Source organism: Suncus etruscus, chromosome 2 (genome assembly GCF_024139225.1).
Source record: "Suncus etruscus isolate mSunEtr1 chromosome 2, mSunEtr1.pri.cur, whole genome shotgun sequence".
Taxonomy (NCBI): domain Eukaryota; kingdom Metazoa; phylum Chordata; class Mammalia; order Eulipotyphla; family Soricidae; genus Suncus; species Suncus etruscus.
Genome location: NC_064849.1, coordinates 92,520,764 through 92,527,956, shown reverse-complemented (window position 1 = coordinate 92,527,956; position 7,193 = coordinate 92,520,764). Strand labels below are relative to the sequence as shown.

The 7,193-nt window shown below is 38.1% G+C and overlaps 1 non-coding gene across 1 annotated transcript; it reads left to right on the top strand.

The window, feature by feature from the left end:
* Positions 1-6,499: 6,499 nt before the first annotated feature.
* On the top strand, positions 6,500-6,602 carry LOC126003204 (U6 spliceosomal RNA). The gene has a single exon (XR_007493738.1). It is a non-coding gene; the product is annotated as a U6 spliceosomal RNA (small nuclear RNA).
* The last annotated feature ends 591 nt before the right edge of the window (positions 6,603-7,193 follow it).

Genomic DNA, 7,193 nt, shown 5'->3' with positions numbered 1-7,193 from the left:
TTCTTTCTTTCTTCTTTCTTTCTTCTTTCTTTCTTTCTTTCTTTCTTTCTTTCTTTCTTTCTTTCTTTCTTTCTTTCTTTCTTTCTTTCTTTCTTTCTTTCTTTCTTTCTTTCTTTCTTTCTTTCTTCTTTCTTTCTTTCTTCTTTCTTTCTTTCTTTCTTTCTTTCTTTCTTTCTTTCTTTCTTTCTTTCTTTCTTTCTTTCTTTCTTTCTTTCTTTCTTTCTTTCTTTCTTTCTTTCTTTCTTTCTTTCTTTCTTTCTTTCTTTCTTTCTCTCTCTTTCTTTCTCTCTTTCTCTCTCTCTCTTTCTTTCTTCTCTTTCTTTCTTTCTTTCTTTCTTTCTTTCTTTCTTTCTTTCTTTCTTTCTTTCTTTCTTTCTTTCTTTCTCTCTTTCTTTCTCTCTTTCTTTCTCTCTCTCTTTCTTTCTTTCTTTCTTTCTTTCTTTCTTTCTTTCTTTCTTTCTTTCTTTCTTTCTTTCTTTCTTTCTTTCCTTCTTTCTTTCTTTCCTTCTTTCTTTCTTTCCTTCTTTCTTTCTTTCTTTCTTTCTTTCTTTCTTTCTTTCTTTCTTTCTTTCTTTCTTTCTTTCTTTCTTTCTTTCTTTCTTTCTTTCTTTCTTTCTTTCTTTCTTTCTTTCTTTCTTTCACTTTGTCCTTTCCTTTTCCTTTTCTTTTCTTTCTTTTCCTTTTCTTTCCTTCCTTTCCTTCCTTTTCTTTTCTTTTCTTTCCTTTTTTCCTTCCTTCCCTTTCTTTTCTTTCCATCCCTTCCTTTTCCTTCCTTCTCTTCCTTTCCTTCCTTCCTTTTCCTTTCTTCCTTCCTTTTCCTTCCCTTCCTTTCCCTTCCTTTCCTTCCTTTCCTTTCCTTCCCTCCCTTCCCCTTCCTTCCTTCCTTCCTTCCTTCCTTCCTTCCTTCCTTCCTTCCTTCCTTCTTTCCTTCCTTCTTTCCTTCCTTCCTTCCTTCCTTCCTTCCTTCCTTCCTTCCTTCCTTCTTTCCTTCCTTCTTTCCTTCCTTCCTTCCTTCCTTCCTTCCTTCCTTCCTTCCTTCCTTCCTTCCTTCCTTCCTTCCTTCCTTCCTTCCTTCCTTCCTTCCTTCCTTCCTTCCTTCCTTCCTTCCTTCTTTTGTTTTGTTTTATGGTCACACCCTGACTAAATTCCTGGTCAGGAATTACTCCTGGTTTTGTGCTCAGAAATTACTCCTGGCAGGTTGGGGGACCATATGGGATGCCAGGGATTGAATGTAGATCAGAGACATGCAAGACAAATGACCTCCCTGCTGTGCTATTGCTCCAGCCCCTTCATCCTCTTCTTGACAATGTAATTGGCTTTTAGTTTTTTAGCTTTAAATTATGGTGCTTTTTGCTTCATTTTGAACATATTTAACTTTTTTATTTTGGTTTTTCGGGCCACACCCATTTGATGCTCAGTGGTTACTCCTGGTTAAGCACTCAGAAATCACCCCTGGCTTGGGGGGACCATATGGGACACCGGGGGATCAAACCGCAGTCCTTCCTTGGCTAGCGCTTGCAAGGCAGACACCTTAGCTCTAGCGCCACCTTGCCGGTCCCATATTTTGAACGTATTTAAACCTTTACGATTAAAATATCATTTTTGTTACTCAATATTAATGCACTTTTACCCATGTATTTATCATTTTATTGCTCTTTATTCTATTGCTTCCTTTACCATACATTTTAAACTAAAATCACTTTTTGTTTGTTTTTGGGCCACACCCAGTGACACTCAGGGCCAACTCCCAGCTATGTGCTCAGAAATTGCTCCTGGCTTGGGGGACCATATGGGACCCCGGGGGATCAAATCGCCATTTGTCCTATGCTAGCAGGGGCAAGGAAGATACTTTACCGCTTGTACCACTGCTCTGGACCCAAATCACTTTTTTTGTACCTCGAGGCAATTTGAAATATTTCTTTGTCTTGCAGGTCTATTAACAAGTTTTATTTTTTTAAATAAAAATAATATTTTAAATATTTTGTTGTTGTTTGAACTTATTTTGATTTCAAAAAGGTAGTAATGTGATTTTTAGAAATAGGCTTCTGGTTTATTGCTTTCTTTTTTTTTTTCACGTTAGAAGAATATTGCTGCAATATCTTCTGGTTTTCTTTGTTTTTCTTCTGAAGTGAATTCCAAACCACATCGATTCTTCTTGGAAAGCATACTCTTTCATTTTGACATACTTCTTATTTTGTTTTTATGCTTTATTTTCTTCTAGCTTATTTGAAAAATGGATTTTCTTTTTCTTTTTATTGCTTGGCAGTTCATGGACTTTCTCCAATTGTGTCTTCATGATTTTTTTTAAAACTTTATTTATTTATTGGTTATTGGGCCACATCCAGCGGTGCTCAAGGGTTACTCCTGGCTCTACACTCAGAAATAGCTCTGGCAGGCTAAGGGACCATATGGAATTCAGGGAATCAAACCAGGTCCCACGTGGGTTGGCTGAATGCAAGGCAAATGCCCTACAACTGTATTATCTCTGTGCTATCTCTATTATCTTCATGATTTTATATCTTGAAAATTCATACCATTCTCTTCTGATGTGATGCTCCTGCTTTCTATTTCCTTCTGTGAGGAATCAATCATATAAATTTTAGATATGCTTACCTGCCTCTTTTCTCTCATTCCTTTTTCTCTTGGTGCATTAGTCTGTAGTTTTTTCCTAGGTCATCTTTCAGTTCTCACTTTCTCCTTTACTGTGTGCCATATTTTGATAATCCATTTGATGAATTCTTGATTTTGATCAATTTAACTTGCATAATTACCAGTTTAAAAATTTATAGCTTCCAGTTTTATTTCCTCTACTTACTATTTTCAAATTTTAAGTTGTACTATTTGTCTGATAAGATGATAAGATGAACCTTTATTTGGCAGGGGCAAACCCAATGATGCGCAGGGGTTACTCCTCGCTCTGTGTTCAGCAATCACTCCTTGCAGGGTCGGGGGACCATATGGGATACTGGGAATCAAACCTGCATTTGTCCTGACTAGCCATGTGCAAGGCAAACACTCTATCACTGTGCTACCACTCTGGCTAGAACCTTTTTTTTAAATAAAATGTGAAGCATTATATTACATTACAACAATTTTACAAAAAACCCAGAGGTCTAGAATAATATTTCAGTCCTTGGGGTACATATGATTTTTAAAATTTTCACTTTGCTTTTGAAGAGCATTCACTCATGATTTTGGCATTACCTTGGTCAGTTTCAGTTGTGAAAATATGAAAATGTTGGCTAAATCATGGCTGAAGCTGTTCATGTATTTTTTCTAAAGGTCACCTTTTGGCAGAAGTGACCCACTCCAAAATAATCAAAACTTAAATCTGGACAACTTGGCAAGATATTTCTCCACTGTTTGTAGTATGTGGTCCATCTACTTTCAATAATACTTTATGGCTGCCAGAAATACAGCTTCCATTTTCCATCTTACTGGCTATGCACTTAGAAATTGATCCTGGCTCAGGGGACCATATGGGACGCTGAGGATTGAACCCAGGTCCGCCTTGGGTCAGCCATATGCAAGGCAAATGCCCTATCACTGCACTATTACTCTAGCCCCATCATTTTTACCTTTTTTAAAATTCCTATCTTTCTATTTCTTCTCTATCATTCTTTCTCTTTTTTGGAGGTGGTGGTGGTGGTGGGGAATGTCATCTAACAGTGCTTAGGTCTACTCATAGTTCTGTTCTCAAAGATCACTCCTGGTGGACTCAGAGGATCAAACTTGCTACTTGAATAATTTGGGTCTGTATAAATTAGTTTATTCACCAAGTATTGGCTCTTATTCATTTTATTGTTCTTTTTAGTTTTGTTTTGCTTTGGTCTCACTCCCTATGGTGTTCACAAGTTGGCTCTGCACTCAGGATTCACTCCTGGCATTGTTCAGAAGACCAAATGGGATGCTGGGGATGGAACTCAGGTTGGCTGCATGCAAGGCAAGCATCCTGCCCACTGTACTATATCCAGCCCCCCATTAATTTTAAATAGAAATAAAAAATAAATGACATGTGATTTTATGAATAAAAGTCAGCTTCATTCATAGTTAGCATGAATCATAACATATAGGAAAATTTCTACTAATTAGACTTAATTTTGTGTTTATTATATTAATGCATACTTAAGATAAATTTTTCATATATGATTTATTGATCCAAACCCAAGTGCTAGCCTGTTCAGCTCAATCTTATTAATAAGTCCAACCTGAGATCGCTTAAATTTAAAGTTGATTATTCAAAAGAAATTTTTGGCAGTTACTACAAATTAAAAGAGCTCTGAAGAATAGAAATCATCAGAGCTGTTAATCTAGAATATAAATAATACATAAAGTACTAATTGCATTATGGATTATAAGAACATGGAACCATATTCATTAGCTTATATATATTAACATGATAATGAAATCATTCCTATTGAGTTTCTCCTCTGCTCAGCTGGTTTCTGTGCTGCTGAATAACTACATTCTCATGTGGTTCTGCTCTGCTCTCTGTTTTTTTAAATAAGGAAACTAAGGTGCAGAGAACTTTAGTGAGTACCCAAAATCCAAATGTTGGCCAAGGATAGTGCTTGCAGCAGGTACAAAGCAGCCATTCTCTCCAACCTGGACTCTCAGAAGTGTCAATAAAAGTTTCTGGGGGCAATGGGTAGAGCCACTTCTGCACTGTTTACTGAGAACACAGGAAGATTGAACACTGAAAGCTGCTGTAACAATGAGGTCCTTGTTTTATTTTGGTATCATTTATGTCTAGCCAGAGCATGCCTTGTGCTGACCACATCACACATCTCTTTTTCGTTTTGCACATATCTTCAAGTGAAAATAAAGATTCCCAAAATATTCAGAATAAAATTTGAATATTAAGCAATAAATTTAGATAACTTTAGGTCAGTTTACTTGAGTTGATTCTTGGCACTTGTTCTTAATACAGTCTCTTTCTCTCTCTCTCTCTATATATATATATATACACACACACACACACACACACACACACACACACATATATATATACATATACACTGTGTTTGATATAATGCAGTCTCTCTCTCTCTGTATATATATATTTGGGGCCACACTCAGTGATACTCAAGGGACTGTGCTCAGAAATCACTCCTGGAAGGCTCAGGGGACCATATAGGATGCCAGTGATAGGACCTGGGTCAGCCACATGCAAGGCAAATACCCTCCCTGCTGTGCTATTGTTTCTGCCCTGCAGTTTAGATATTTAAAACTCTAGCCAGGTTTACTTTCTATTTGCTTATTGGGGTGGTGGTAGTGTTGGTAGTTACATATTTCATTTAGTTTGGAGGGCCATGTAGTGCCAGGATTAAACCTAGAGTCTCACATGAAAAGCTCTCACTCTCACTCTTTGAGTCATTTCCTTGAACACTACCACCAGCCCAAGCTTGATTTAATACATGACATAAAAATAAGCTCTTTAGTCTGAGAAATAAAGTGCAAAAGCAAGAACATAATGCAGAGTGATGCTTCATGACTCTAAAGAGAGTTTGGTATAAAAGCCACTGGCAGAGGCAAAGGCAAGAGCAGAGTAGGAAAAAAGTTTTATTCTATGTAACAGTTAAGAGTTTCACCTAAGCAACAGGAAGCTCCAGTCAGAAGAAAGAGCTGGGAGGACTCACCGAAGAACAGAGAAAGGCACAAACAAGCAGCAATGGCAGACATAGATGAGTGACAAAGATGCCGGTTTTGCTAAGAAGGAAATATGCTTTGCCTATGAGTGTTTAGGGGATCAGAAGGCACAAGCTTGGGCAGTGACTGCTCTAGCTGGAAAGGCTTCTGCAGCATTCCTGGTGGCCACCTTTAGGGCAAAGCTGGTTTCTCTTATTATTCCTAGGTGTTGTGTTAGCCAGGTAGCTGGAGAAGCTGTTGAATGTTGGGCTCCTGCATCAGAGAGGTGAGGGCTTGAACTTGTGCCTTGTTACTCCCTAGCCTTGAAGAGTGGGGTTGTCCTTTCACAGTCTTTCTTTTGGCAAGGATCTGTAGGAGAATGAGAGGCCCAAGGACAAGTAGCCAAACTTCCCACTTGTGGGCATGATCCATACCCCTGGCTGTCATCTATAAACTATGAGCTTAGCATCTATTTCTCTCAGGAACTATGTTTCACTAAAGTTTTGTTTCCAAAGGGTTGGAAAATGTGCCAATTCAGTTTTTTTATACTGACATGAAGGTGTTGCAGAGGGCATTTATCACTTATAACTTCATAAACACTATTTCCTTCTCTAGGCATGGGGCAGGGTGCTATAAGGAATCTTGAGAATACCGAGCAGCACTGGAAGAGGAAAATTCAACACAGATATACCATCAGTTCATCATTGTTCCTATCAATCAATCGACCCTCAGAATCTGACTTTCCCTTCACAATCTTTTCTCATGTCTCCTGATCCCCAAACTGTAGATGCACAGAGGAACAGCCAGGTTCACCATGCATATTCCTACCCTCTATCATGGTCGCAGAGTTAAAAAAACATCTTGTACGTTCTTGCTTCAGCAGCACATATACTAAAATTGGAAAGATACAGAGAAGATTAACATGGCCCCTGTGCAAGGATGACATGCAAATTCGTGAAGCATCCCATATTTTTTTTAAAAATATCTTGTTAAATACCAATTGGTTCAGATATTCAAGGTCTAAGTAACAGTAGAAAGATTTTTATTCAGGACACAGGACGGGTTAGTGATAAACTTACTCAGGTCTTCTTTGTTCTTAATCAAGAAGCACTTATTGTCCTCACAGATGGGCGACAATGACAAATTTACAGTGCGTGTGGGTTTTCTGCTCTTACAAACATGGTGCCATTATTTATATCTTACTGTAAGAGACCTTGTCTGGGGAGAAGAAAAACAGCCGCAGGCTGCCAACCTGGTTGATATAATTATTAGCTAAAAAAAGCTTGTGGTTCTCTTCCTGCTAAGACATAAATATGAATTTATTATTGCACACTTTTAGTACCTTGGAGTCCCTGAAGAGAGTGTGAGCATAGAGTTGACTCCCCTTGTCACCAGGCAAGCAGACACTTGTCGTTTCCATGGGCTCAAGGCCTGGACAGGAAGCCAGATAGACTCTTCAAAGTGTCTGTCTGGTCATGCTTGTTTTGTTTAATATTAGGCTGCGAAAGAGATTTGTGCACTGCATAAAGTTCACCCTCAGTTGCTTTTTCCCCTTTTATTTCCAT